A 16,339-nucleotide genomic window follows, 5' to 3' on the forward strand; every position below is an offset into this window, starting at 1 on the left:
AATATAGTGTAATGCTTTCTGTTATTTTGTGCTTGAGGAATATTCGATTATGGCATGTGTAGTTTATATAAAAATTAATTTAAGTAGTTATCGCCTCAAATTTCGTTTTGTTTTCGGTTCGCTGAAATCATATCAAGTGAAGAGTATTACAAACTATTTCAAAACAAAAGAAAACCTAAACTGCACTTTTATTGACTATGGTAAGATTTATTTCTTGTATATTTATTTTTTCGTGTAGTCGTTTGTTGGCTTTTCTGCTAAACACTCTTACTAAATAATATCGATGAACTATCGAAAAAAAAAGAAACAAAAACAGTTTTGTAAAATAATGAAGCTTTACTTACTTTAGTAAAATAATCCGAAACAGCAAAATGGGAAAACACGTGATCACTTAAGTTTTGTAAAGCAAATAATCGATATAAATATGAATAAGAAGAAAATGGTGCCCTTTTCAATCAGAACAGCTTCGTTTAAATTTTACAGCATTGAACGGTATAGTATTGCACCGGTGGATTTAGGGTTGTGCTATATTAATATAAATGACCCGCAAAAAGGGTTGTAATCAACTGAATTCCTTCTAGTACACCGACAAAAAAGCTTAAACAGATATATAAATAAAAATACAAAGGTCATGTAAATGTTTTTAAAAGACACGTAATCACCTGAGCAGGTTTTTTCCTTCTTTTGACACGATAACAAGTAAGGTTCTGATTTTTTTATTATTTATCCATTTATCTATTTTCGAAAAAGTGCCACGTGCAAGTGGAGGAGGAAAAAAGAGTTATGCGAAATGTGTGTCGAGAATTGGCTAAAGTTCCGACTTTTGGGGGACATTCACTTTAATAAAAACGTGAATTTCTGGGGCGAATTCATTCGATACAATATGATTCAACTCAAAAAAATAAATAAAAGCTAACGTGAATAAAGATTTAAGTTAAGGTGATATTGTGAACCCTCACACATTTAAAAAAAAAACCTTGTTAAACTTTGTGACATATTTACATTCTACGGAGGTCAGGTGCGATGAACACGCAATGATTTTATAATACCATATTTCTTCAAACTGAATCATAATTATCAAAGTATACTTACGCAAATAGACACGAAAAGTCTTTGTTAAATTTTGTGCCATATTTCCATGGAGTACAGCCGCGAACGTAGATCCCACAATTTTATTATACCATTCCTATATAAGTTGAAACATACTTATCAAATTATTCTTATGTACATCTATATCAAAAACCCTTGTAAACGTTTTTTTTTTTCATTTTGCTATTTCCATACTTAGGGTGTCGGGTGTGAAAGCGGACCCCAGAATTTTTATGAACCACCGTTTTGCCAGATCAAACATACCCATTCGTGATCCTCGATACATCATTATATGTAATCATTTAAAAAAAAAAATAGTCAACCATATAGGAGCCTAGTCGTGACCAAATACACACACACATACGCTCAGTTTTATATATATATATATATATATATATATATATATATATATATATATATATATATATATATATATATAATGTGTTAAGAAATTCCAACGAGAGAAATATGTATATTTAAATAAGGGGTTGGTGAAAACAATGTGTATTTGTAACATTATTTTATTATTCCGTGTCTTGGTTTTTCATTAAAAATTATGTTTAGATCTTTGTAATAATGTTTTTAAATCATTGAAATCGTTTTTAACGCGTTTCAGACGTTCTGTGAAGCGTACTTTACAGAAATTATTTGGTTCATTGCCCCGTTTCCATCTCTCGGAAACATTTCAAATTAACTACGAAAATGTTCTTTTTACATCTTCAATACATATTGAATATATTCTTAGCATTTTAAATAATTTCTAAAGAGGGCGCTTTACAGATCGTCTGAAACGCGTTAGAAACGATTTCAATGATTTAAAAACATTATTACAATGATCTAAACAAAATAATTATTAGTATTACTAATTTATCGAGGGAATTTGACCTGATACCATGAAGGGAAATGTTTAATTAAATATATTAATATTTTAAAGGAGCATTGCTTATAGTAGTGTTGATACGCACGCCATGTATATTTATCCTAGTTATAGAAATATTGGGGATAAACAGTAATAATTATTAATTATAAATCAGTTATAAAGGAGAAACAAAACAACATCAAATTTAGTGTACGATCGTTTGGGAAACAATATTGATTTTATTAATATTGAAAAAATAATATTGACAACAATTGACTACCAACATAAACAAAATATATTGCCCACATGAAGGGTATGAGCATTCCCTTTAATATGTTATGAAAAATACTAAGTTTTTGAAAATAGTTTAACCTGGTGACACATTCTGCAGTGTTTGTATCTTATCATCTCAAACTATGCTAAATCTACATGACAATATGTAAATATATTTCAACTGAAAACAAGAAATATTATCAAGATGCATAAATATCACCCTCCAATTATTATTATTATTATTATTATTATTATTATTATTATTATTATTATTATTATTATTATTGTTGTTATTATTATTATCGTTTGTTTTGTTATGCATTAATTATTAATATTGATATTATTATTAATATTATAATCATAATTATAATTCTTCTTGTTGTTATTATTATTATTATCATTATTATTATTATTATTATTATTATTATTAGTATTATTATTAGTATTACTATTAATATTATAAATATCATCATCATTATTAATTTTATTAATTATGATATACTTTTAAAAAATGCTCAATATATTTTATTTTTACAGTCTATTGTCCACTAGCATATAACATAAGAATTATATTTTTTAACTTGAGAAGACAAACATCATTCTTTATCTTAGTTCACCCTATTTCATATAAAAATGAAAAAAACATATAGAATATAAATAACTGTATATAAAAACACTAATACCATATGTTACCTCATGTTAAATAAAAAAAAAATTAAACATCCATATAAAAAACAATTACAAATATATATACTTATTTACATATATATATATATATATATATATATATATATATATATATATATATGTGTGTGTGTGTGTGTGTGTGTGTGTGTGTATGTGTACATATACTACTGAAATAAAAAAAGAATAATATAGAAGTAGGAAAATGCACAAAACGGATGCCACTCGGGGATAAGCGTTATTGAGTGTACAGAATCAATGGGGTAATATCGCGGTAGTCGTAAGTAATAGAGATTTGAGAAAGTGTCTTACTTAAAGGGGCGATTTACCAGAAATGTGTTTATGTTGGAATTACCATAGAAGTGTGTAGTCAATTGGAAAACAGACAAACGGAAGATAGTTCAACAGTTGTGCACTTCTAAGAAAGAAGCTTTGCTCATGAAATCTACGTTTTGATTTAGGCACAGAAAACGAGTGGGGAAAATTATTGACAGTGGTTTCAGCTAGCCGGGTGTCTTTCGTGAAAGATTGGCAAGGGGGACCAGAGATTGGAGGTCTTGGAGCTCAGACGAGAATTTACCATGGAAATAAAGATAAAACAAAGACAGGAACGCAACTTCTCTTCCGTGGGCGAGAGGTTGCAGGGAAAAGGAAAGGGCATCCCCCAGTAAGACACGAAGTCTATTTTGTAATGTGTCAAGGGAGGATAGCCTGTTTTTAGCAGTTCCTTCCCAGGTGTGGCAGCAGTACTCCATCCTTGGACGTACTTGGCTTTTATTTTATAGAGAATTGCATCAGCAGTGAGATATCTTCTGGGGCGATAGATGTATTCGACCATATTTCCAGCGACCTTGGCAACAGACTTTATGTACGTGTTCTATTTCAGATAAGGAGTAAATCAATCCTAGAAGCTTGCCAAAACATGGAGCTTCCCCAAGACGATAGCCATCCATTTCAATTGATGCCAGATGGGGATCAGATCGTTGAAGATAGGAGCTTGGTATTAGATGTATTAAAAGTAAATAAAAAATGCTTATTAGATTTGTCACTGATTTAAAAAAATGAAAATAAAATATACGAGATAAAGAATAGAAAATTAAAGAAAAAAGAATAAGAAACAACAAAATAGAAAGAACATGAAAAAAGAAAGAATCAATATTCCAAAATAAAAAAAGATAATAAATAAATAAATGAGAACACAAAAACTTCTCAAAATATACATATGCTGTCGAAGGACAGACAGATAAAAAAAAATATTAAAAGACACAATCCACACTTAGTTTACTGATATACATTATTGTTGGGAATTAAAATTATATTTTAATTTATTTGTTATAAAAAGAATTAGAACATTTACAGAATTAATTATTGTGATTAAAAACGACAACAGAAATAGTAATTACAACTACATAATAATAATAATAATAATAATAATAATAATAATAATAATAATAATAATAATAAAATAATAATAATTTCTACTAGTTATAAGAAAGAGGAAACTGGAAATGACAGAAGGCATGTAACCACCCAACCAAACAGGAATGAGGGCACTAGGGGCACAAGCCTACTATAAATACTTGGGAATCCTGGAAGCGGACACCATCAAAGCAGCAGAAATAAAAGATAAATTTGGAAAAGAATGCCTCAGGAGAACAAGAAAACTACTGGAAACGTAATTATATAGCATATAACAGAAACCTAATAAAAGGTATAAATACATGGGCAGTATAACTAGTAAGATACTCTGGACCGTTTACAGGGTGTACAAAAGAAGAACTGAGACACTCGACCAGAAAACCAGGAAACGCATGACCATGTATAATGCACTACACCCAAAGGACAATATTGACAGACTCTACGTGAAAGGAAAGACGGCGGGAGGCGGCTGATCTGTATAGAAGACTGTGTGAAGGACAGGAGAAAGAACTAGAAAAATACAGAATGCAAAACGCTGAGAGGATAATTATGGCAGCGAGAGACACTGAAAAAAAACAACAAAATAGAAAACAGAGAGAACATGACAAAACGATAAAAGAGAAATGGGAAGAGAAACAACTTCACGGAAGATTCACGAGAATGACAAGAGATGAGAATAACGAAAACAACTGGAATGGCTGCGAACAGGACATGTAAACTAAGAAACTGAATCTCTAATAACTGCAGCAAAGTATAACTCGATAAGAACCAACCATACCAAAGCCAGGATCGATAAAACACAAGAAAACAGAAAATGCAGACCCCGTGGACTAAGAGACGAAACGATAAACCACAGAACCAATACACCACCAACCTGGAGAAATAAAAGAAACCATCCTCAGACAAGACAATGAAGAAAGAAAAGCAGCGAAATACTACAGACTAAAAACATACAAAAACCCTAAGAGAAACATAGACACTGAAAATTTTGGAAAATGACTTAATCAACCTGATAAAAAATATTAAATTTAAGAAAAATAAAAAATATATCACTCCAACACTTAAAAAAATAAATAAAGTTTCAAAATCTATTTCTACAAGCCACCAAAATAAACTCATAGTACCGGCAGATAAAACTGGAAATTTCTACACAATGGACTATATACAATATAAAAATCTAATATATAAAGAACTTAAGAAAAATTATAAAACTACTAATAAATCAGCACTAAATAAAATAAATAATGATGCAAAAAACATTTTAACTAAACTTAAAATAGATAAATACACAGAAATAACGGTACCAGGTACCCCGAGATTTACTTTAAAAGACCACAAACACAGCTTCAATATCAACCCTACTATTAGACTCATTTGCCCCTCGAAATCAGATGTAGGACTGGTTAGTAAAAACATATAAGATAGAATTATCCCCAAAATTAAATCCATAATAAAATACCCACTATGGCAATCTTAAAACCAAGTAATCGACTGGTTTTCTAATATTCAAAATAAAAATAATATTAAATGTCTTTCTTTTGACATTGAATCATATTACCAATCTATATCACCTATCCTACTTAATAAATCTCTATTAATGGCACGAAAATTAACTAATATAACTCAAGACGAAACTAAACTAATACTTATAGCTAGACAGTCTTTAATAACATTTGATAATAAATATTGGACCAGGAAAAATACCCCTAACCACTTCAACATTTTAATGGGATCGACGGACTCGACTCAGGTCACTGATCTAGTTGGCCTTTTCTTTTTAAATGAAATACATTGTATACTCCATAAACAATTCAAACTTGAAGGAGGGCTATATAAAGATGATGCACTTGTCATAACGAATTCTACTGATAAAAATTATGAAAATGCAATTAAAGCTCTACATAAATTATTTAAAAAATTATGGACTTAGTATAAAAATCGACCCTAATAAAAAAATTGTTAATTTCTTAGACATAACCTTAAATCTTGAAAATTCTACCTTTGAACCATACCATAAACCTAACCAATCACTTCTATATGTTCACAACCAATCAAACCACCCTAAATCAATATTAAAATCAATAGTTCCCAATATCGCTCTAAGAATTTCTAGACTGTCTTCTACTAAATCAATATTTACCAAAAATGAAAAATACTATAATGAAGCCCTTAAAAACTCTGGATATAATTCACAAATTAAATTCATAAATGAAAATGATAGAAACATAAACTGCATTAAAAATAAACCTATTAAGAGCGTAATAACATATAATATGGCAATGTCTTCCCGTATACGAGTTAAGAAAAATAACCAGGAGACAAAAAAAGATAAAACCAAACTACAAATATTAGATAATAATATAAATAAACAACAAACTAAAACCCGCAAACGTAAGAATAGACACAAGGAGATCCTATGGTTCAACCCCCCGTATTCCAAAAACCTAGAAACAAACATAGCTAGAGAATTTTTTTAAAATATTAGATAAGAACTTTAAAGCCCCCATAGATATAATAAGATTTTCAATAAGAACACAATTAAAGTCTCTTACTCTACTATGCCTAACCTTCATCAGAAAATAATTAGCTCTAATAATAATAAAAGTAATAAACTACAAAATGCAACTATAAAAATACATCGGACTGTAACTGTAGAAGAAAAAATAAATGTCCCCTACAAGGCTCATGTAAAATTAAAAATGTTATCTATAGCTGTACAGTATCAAAAACTCCAAATATACAAGAACCTACCAACAGCCATAACTCAACTACCAGATTAAATAATAACACTAACTTAAATCAATTTACCGATCAATTATTAACCAACCCACCACATTATAATCCAACAATAGACCTAACGGAAAATAATCATAATAATCAAGAGGTAATATATATTGGTTCCACATCTGGCCCAATAAAACATAGAATTTCAACGCACAAACATTCTTTTAAAAATAACTCTCTATCAAACCAAACTACTCTATCCAACTATATTTGGCAACTAAAAAATAGCAATATTTCTTTCAACTTAAAATGGAAAATAATTGAGACTTGCAAATCATATAAACCAGGAGATAAATTTTGTACATTATGTACAAAAGAAACCCTAAAAATTTTAAAATATGAAGATATAACAAGCACAACCAAACTAGTAAATTCAAGACACGAGCTTCTATCATGTAATCATAAACGTTGGTTTAAATTTAATAAATATAAACCACCTTAAATCATTAAAAATTACTCATTAGTAAAAATAAATTACTTTTTTTTTTAATAAATTAAGTTAAACCAATTACCGCCCTTAGACTCGTAAATCAAATAATAAATAAAACCATGACAATTATCTCCCCTTAGAAACTTGCAAAATAAATACTCTCTCTCTCTATAGATATTAACTGTAGCGTCTTTAAATCAAAATACGCTAACGGAAACAATTTACTGCACGAGCGTCGCCCTTTTAAAATTCATCATTCAATAAAATAAAAAGCTATAGCAAACATCTAAATGACTATTTAAATACAGTTCCTGATTTCAAAAAAAGAAAAACCAAAAGGTAATTATATATCTATATATTTTTAAATCAAATTTATTATGTAAATTCAAAAAAATATATATTTTTTCTACTCATTTCTATCTCTAACCTATACCAATTTTCTTATTAATTTTCTTATAAATTTTAAATCCAAACCTTTTACTTCAATTTTTCAGATTCATCTGCCTTACTTTTAATGCTAGGTTTATTTTTGGTGTCTTTTCAATTCAATAGAAATCCTCCTAAATTTGCTGATGAGGAGACCGTGCTTACCAAAAAAACTATGTATAATTGTTCTACGTGACTTCATGTATATCACAAATAAAAAGCACGGATTTCCGAAACGATCGTACAGATAATTGACTTTGTTGTTGTTCCTTCTTATGAAACTGATTTTTAATTTAATTAAATTTTGATTTTTAAATTTAAAAATTTTTTTAAATTTTTAAATTATAAATCACATTACTTAATATTGAATTAGCTCTAGGACATTTAACTATCGAGCTTATTATATATCTAAATTACAACGAGCATTTCCTGTATTTTAATTAAACTAGTAATTTCACTATTACATTAAAATACACTTAGCTCTTTAGACTATTATTCTAATCTCCTTTAAATTATATATATATATATATATATATATATATATATATATATATATATATATATATATATATACTAATTATAATGATCGTTGATTGTATGTATTCATTTTTATCACCAGTTAATTCAACTGAAATTAAAATTCCCAACATGAATGTATATCAACAAACTAAGTAGTACGTTTCATCGATGGCCTATATATTTCTTAACCCCCACTATTTTGTCGTTGAATGATTTGTCTGGGTTTTGTCTATCCGTTGAGAGCTGACGCACCACATATAATAAGTTTCATAAGCCCATGTATTTATATTTTATAATTCTTTTTAATTTTTAATTTTTTTTAATAGTGGTATTTATTTTTTTTTTAATACTTTTCGTATTATATTTATTTTATTTTAAATTTCAAATTTCTTATTTTTGTTATTTTTCATTCTTTCTCTATAAGCACGTGATTTTGATTTTTTTTAAATTTACAATTTTTAATTCTGATACACATATAATATTTTTTTTAAATTAGACGTTTTTTTTTATTTTTCCTGTTCTATTTTATTTGACTTTTTATGATAAGTTACATTTTTTACATTTATTATCTATATCTTACTTAATCGATTTTATTAGTTTTTTTCACACTCTTTTCCTTTTCTTTCTATTTTACCTATTTTTCTTCTTTCCCGCTTTTTTAAAAGTTTTCTTCGTTACTGCATCTTTCTTTTATTTTTGTATTTCAATTCAACCATCTTCCTCTCGTTCTTCGTCTTCTTCATATATGTTAAAAGCGGTTACTTTTTTTTAATCGTGTTATATGACTTCCAGATATTTCCTTCCGATTCTTGATTTTTTGTTTAATTTTCATTACAGACTAACGTATTGTATAAACAGTATCGTCACTAACAACTTGTATTTGGCTAGAATTAAGAGCGCGTACTGACATATTAATGCTTTTGTCAAACACACACACACAAACATAGATATATATATATATATATATATAAATATATATATATATATATATATATATATATATATATATATATATATATATACGAAGACGAGAAATTGCTCTTTCAACGAGACACACAGGAATATTTTTGAAATGGCGAATAAGACTGAATACAGTTATGACAGCACCGTGTTTTGCCAAAACACCGCATGGAATTCCATCGATATATTTATCTGCGTATCTGAGGAAAATATTACTTCTGGTGCCTTTTATAAAAGGTACGATGGCTTATTCACTGTTGACTGCCAAGAGTGGAGAGTGCCAACAAATTCGCCCACTTTTACAGAAAGTAGGGACCACATAACAAAGTAAGTATGCTGACTATATTTTATCCTGGAAGATGAGCCAGCTGGAATTCTCTGAAGCGGTCAAGTAATTTATCTGTATATTTAAAACCGAACGAGACACCTTTTCATAAGAAATGGAAGTGTTTCAACCTAGCAAAACGCGACAACGAAGAGTATGCCACCTTCACACTTCTGGTTAACAAACACTGCGAGAATTTTCGGCGAGCTGAATTATTAGCAGACTGTGTTAAATGGTTGACTATTGTACAATGCCCTTTTTAAGCAAAAAAATCGCAGAAATTAGACAACGACTCCTATCTAGACTAGAAGTCTCACTCTGCAGAATTTTGTCGAGGATTGCCTACATGAAGTTTATGTAAAGTACGAGTCCCGAAGCATCGAGGAATCAGGCATGTCATAGGTTACAATGAATTTTTCAGACCAAAATATTACTCTCATGAAAAAAAAATACTAAACGAGAAGAAAACAGGCATAACTAAAGAGTAACTACCCAATGTTTAAACCTGATTCGCCTACACGGCCCTGTAATCGTTGCGGCGGATAAAATTGGTCCGCTAGATGTTTTACAAAAACTAAAATGCCATGATTCTTGGACGGAAAACTACAAAACAACGTATTGCAATAGGAAAAACACACAATGTTCGACTAAGCACGATTCGACACGACAGTGGAGAAATGGCGAAAATATTTAACTGTAAACATCCTCAAAAAGATAGTTGAATTACTATTGGACTTCAGCTCAATTCTGTTCATTATAAACCTACAAACATGGGAACATTTTGTAGAAACTAACCATGTGTTAGATGTATACGCTATATCGTTCACTCACATACGATACAGTAAAATTTGAGGAAGAACTAATATTCTCTGTGACGTTAAACTTCTCTAGCAAAAAAGTAAACGTTTATGTGCATAAGTGAAAAATAAAGATTGTAGACACACTAACCCTGAGGAGGTAGAAGCCATAAAAATTCTGCCTTCGTCCGATAATGTGCAAAATAACCAAAGGAGTCAGACAGACACGTGGAGACTCTAGCTATCACCACTAGTCCAGCAGTGACCAAAAATATTGCTGAATTACATTTTTTTAAAAAAATTATTTACTTAACACAGTCTGGTATTCAACAACTAACCCCACGAAATAATATTACCACTATTATTAACCCTAATTCAGTTCTGCCCTACAAATTAAATTTTAATATGTTATTTTACTTCATATCTGTATAATTGATATTTTTTGTTTCTTTAAATATAATTTGTATTTCATTCTAAAATTATACATCTGCCCTTTTAATTTTTAATTTTATTCTTATTGCTTCTTTATATATATATATATATATATATATATATATATATATATATATATTCCTTTTTCCCCAATCCATCTGTTTCACTATTTTTTACCCAGAAAGGTCTATTGCGTACTTGTATTTCACTTAAAACCCCATCTTCTTAGCCATGTTCAATTCCTTCGTAACCCTGAATATCTTTATCTTATTTTATTTTATTCTTACATATCTTTAAATCTATATAACGCGTTAAATTGTGTCTTGATTACTTGTTAATTCACAATGTTGGTAATGTTGTTATCGTTGCCTCTTCTCTTATTACTTTCTAATTTACTATCTCTCACCTTTTTTCTTACTTAGTTTATTAAATATCTGTTTGTTATTGACTTTATAATCCTCTTAACTTAATCATTCTGGTATGAAACTCTTTTTTGCTAGTAACATTTTAATAATTGTTTCAAACTTTTTAGATTTTAATTAAAAACGTATATTTTATTTAAATTTCTGTTTAAATGTTAAAATATTTACACTTTTTTTTAAAAATATTTATAATCTAAATTTTTTATTATTTATTTTTTCATCTATGATTGTGCTTTGTTAAAAGTTTACTTTCTTGGGATTTCTAAACGTCCATACCACTTCCATAATAGTTACTATCTTTTAAGTTTGATCTCCAATTACATTATTCTAATCATTAGTCTTACAATTATTTCCATCCGTATGTTTTAGTTTATTTTCTACTCACTATTCTCAATATTTTATTACTTACGAAATTTTATACATATATTAATTTTTATTGTAGATACATATTTATTTTTAAAGCTATTGCTATGGTTATACCGTGCACGAAGATATTCCTCCATATTTATTAACTATATATTTTCCTGTGTATAATTATGTTTTTCTTTAATAACCATTTCCTTATTTATTTTCTCATTGTGTCATATATTTATACTTCAGGTTTCTACTGTGTACTATATTTTCTGAACAATTTAGCTTACATCCCTTATCTTATCACTAATTCTTTTGACACTTTACTTTTTAATCTTTTTTGTCACTTTTATTTTTATGTATTATTATTATTATTATTATTATTATTATTATTATTATTATTATTATTATTATTATTATTATTACAACTGTTGTTGTTATTATTTGATAGTTTTATCCCTTATATCTCTTATATATGTGTTTCAGTAGTTATTGTTTATTCTTTTTCTTCTTTGTCGCATATTTTTATAACATCGTATTATTATTATAATTGAAATAACAACAATAATAATAATTGATTCTTCTTTTTCTTCTTCTTCTTATTATTATTATTGTTATGTTATTATTATTATTATTATTATTATTTGCTTTAAAGGAGTTTTCACACGGGTCATCAAAGATCACTCCTTGAAACAAAACTCTGATGTTCCCTCGAAGCTGAGTGACAACAAGTCTACCCAGAGTTTTAGTACTCTCTACTTTTTTCGACAATATTTGCAATTAAATTTGTGTTATCATAGCAGCCGCTTACTATTGATTCCTCGTAGGCAGCAGAATTTCAGTGGCACTAAGCAATATAAGTAGTTGCTTGTATGTCTCACTAGAAATTCCATATCCTAATTTGTCTTTTATCCACCTTCCGACGTCGACCTCTTTCTCTTTTTGACACGTTATCACTTAACCATTTGATATAAGTTCACCTCAAATGTGTTCATCCACTTTCATTCCTTTAAGTAACGTAATCATGCTGACTCCTTCGTCCCTCCTTCGGCTTTTCTGTTCTTTCTTCTTTTTCTTTCTTGTTCATTTTTTTTCTTTTTCCGTGGTCATTCCTTTATTTCTGTATCTATGTCTACACGTCCTATTTATCAGGTTAATTTTGACATTCTCTTTTCTCCCCTGTAAACTACTATTTGGAGTCTAAAATTCCACTATGTAACATGTAACCCCTCAAACTTAAACTTGGCGTTTTATTATTTTAATATATATATATATATATATATATATATATATATATATATATATATATATACATATATATATATATGTATATATATATATATATATATATATATATACTAAATTAAACTGTTGTAATTTGGCACCGTCGCTTGCTAAATAACCAGCCTTATGAAAAGGCTCACACACACAGTTCCCTCTGTGTAGGTTTGAGTTTATATAATTCATGCTTTCATCATATTGATAATTACATGCTACGACAGCCGTACAATAATATATGATCCAATTTTCATGCCGGTATCTCTTAACGCATCGCCCATGTGGTTATGATTTTGCAAATTTTTGTTAGCAATATATACGTTTTGTGTGGAAAAGTATTCGATAATTATCGATGTCTATAATCGATATAATTTGTATGAAAGAAATAAAGTGGCCGAAGTTAACATCTTACATATGCTTATATCTTACGTACATTTTATGTATCACCCAACAAGCCCAAAATGTCCGGTGTATAAAATCAAGAGTATTTTCTTTAATTTAAACGATCGCTTAAAAAAAAAACTATCTCACAATGATACTCGCTTTTTTATTAGAAACTTGAATCGAGCCATTTTCACTACCAAACCAGTCTTTTCATGCAAAGAAAATCAACGGTAGGTTGTTTGGTATGACAAAGATTCGAGAGAAATGAATGTTACTGTTTAAAACACAATCCAATATGTTACTTTACTTTTTGCATTTAAATTTTAATGCAGACCATCATGTCTAAAACAATTTATTAATCCAAATGGTAGGTTCTCAACAGTGCAATATAGGCTACACTATCTTGTGAATTAAGTCATATCAAGAGGTATTGCGAGTGGGTTACTATTAGAGCAGGGCATCAATCAATTTGATTGGAAAAAGAGATGATGCATTATTTGATTAACATTAAATCACGTTCAACATCGAATTATACTGCTAGTATATATATATATATATATATATATATATATATATATATATAGAGAGAGAGAGAGAGAGATGTATATATATACATACATATATATATATATATGTGTGTGTCTGGGTGTGTGTATATATATATATATATAAATATATGTATATATATATATATATATATATATATATATATAGTAAGTTATACAATATATATAGTTAGTCATAAAATATATATGGCGATTAAGCTACACATAATATTCCGCGTTTCACCCACGCTAGGATTCGTCAGGCTTATATTTTTGTACGAAAATAAAGAAACAATGGAATATGAAATCTATCCGCGAAAAAATCATAAAGAAGGGGTTATGATATTTGAGTTACACAGATTTCATCTAATGTTAAATCGTATTGTTTCTTATCTTATTATTGCTTACTGTTTTCTCGATTTGTTAATTGATTTATGGATGCGTTGCATCATATACATTCGTCTGTTGTGTTGACTGCTAAACGTTTGTTCAAACAAATTTCTAAAGTCGTTCAGCTGGAAGCCATTCTTCCTTTGCGAGCGACCCCCCCCCTACCACTCTACGACAGAGGCATCCATCTCACACGTTTAGAATGTCGATGATTATCACGCTTGCAAGATTCCTATTCGAGTGCAGCCAGTCAAGACAACTGTAAATGGCTGACATAAACTGCCTTTTTTGTTAGTGAACTCATATGAATCGTTAAGCACTCTTATCATTTCACAATTACATTTGTTCGCATTAGTTTAAACGCATTAAGAAAATGCTTATGAATATTTTTTGAAGATAAGTCTTTTTCTATATTCAACTATGTCTGACATCTAGCAAATATGTTAGCAACACTTAAAAGTGAATGCACATGGGTAAAGAGATATCGTGCATAGGAATCTCCAAACATGTTTCTATGTAATTGTTAGAGTAAAACACAGTTAGATATGTGATGTCTTTTTAGAATTTGCTGGAGTTTAAAAACACTAGCTTTAGCAGAAGTTCTTTTATAATTATTTTTTTATAATGCATTTTAATCTGAACATATTGCATTAAAACTATTAGAATATGCACGTAAAAATATAAACAAATTACAAACAGGTTACTTTCTCTAATTGTAAGTAATACACAGGGCGTTCTTTTTAATCAGACTACGGGAAATTCCTTATATTTAACATTATTTTATAATTATAAGCATAAGTTATTTTTCAATATGGGCACATAGTTACGGCGAACTACTTTAAATAGTAAAACATATTATATTTTAACTTTACCTGAAAATTATACACAAGTCCGTATATCATATTATCTAGATATCTATAAAATTGAGACTGTGTGTGAGACCAGATTTTTTATTTGTAAATTTGAAATTTGATATATATGGTATTCAGACATGTGTACAATTTTTTTAATCAGTTTTCACCCTGGGGGAAAAACAATTGCCAATGTATGACCATTGAAAAATATGCGCGTGTGGGTTGTCGGATTTCTATCTATTTCATAATTGTTCCACGAATTTGCATGTGTGAGTGCTTATGATGCATGATCACTTTGTTTAAAAAATACGTTTAAAAAGTCATATTTTACAAACATGTCAAGCCGGCTTAATAGATATCGTACTTAACTCACGATTTTCAGGTGCTTGTTTTGATATCAGCCCGTGTATTTTCTTTTTATACTTACAAGATGTGACCGATTTAGAAAAAAAACATAATAATCCTCATATACACATGTCTTAGTGTTTATATTTATAAAAATATAATTTGTATGAGAATTTTTGTTTGGAAAAAGCTGGGCAGTCTGCTAAGGTTTAATATTACTTTATTTTCTAATTTCTAAGACTAAGAAATTAATTATGACTATGATATATAGTTAACGTAATTCATGCAGCACTCATAAAATGACTTTACATAAATGTTGAACGTTGATTAGTTATAAGGTGCCAATCCTCTAAGGATTCTCGTCTAATTCATTACAGTAAATCTTCGTCTTTGTCTGAGAAATCTATTAAGGTGTGTTTAAGAATATTTAGCAATTTTTGTTTCACGCGACTTTATGACATGGGGTAACTACTGTGGTAATCGTTTGTATCAGTATTGGTGGGATTTATACGCATTGTAGCGTACTCTAGAGATTTAGAGCCCAATGGAAATATAATTTATCAAAAATATACTCTAGTTAAAACCGAACGAATAAAAGCGATAACAACCCAACTTACGTCAATAAATGAAACAAAGTCGTAGTGATATCAAAACACAGCAAATCTTATTCTGTTCAATTCCTATTCTTTTCATTTTAATTAATTCGGATCGTTTTTATGTATTTGTTTTGCCATGCGCTTAACGTTGTTTATATTTTTTATATATTGCGTACA

This window comes from Euprymna scolopes, chromosome 27, assembly GCF_053919585.1.
Source record: "Euprymna scolopes isolate OS-2025 chromosome 27, ASM5391958v1, whole genome shotgun sequence".
Classification (NCBI taxonomy): domain Eukaryota; kingdom Metazoa; phylum Mollusca; class Cephalopoda; order Sepiida; family Sepiolidae; genus Euprymna; species Euprymna scolopes.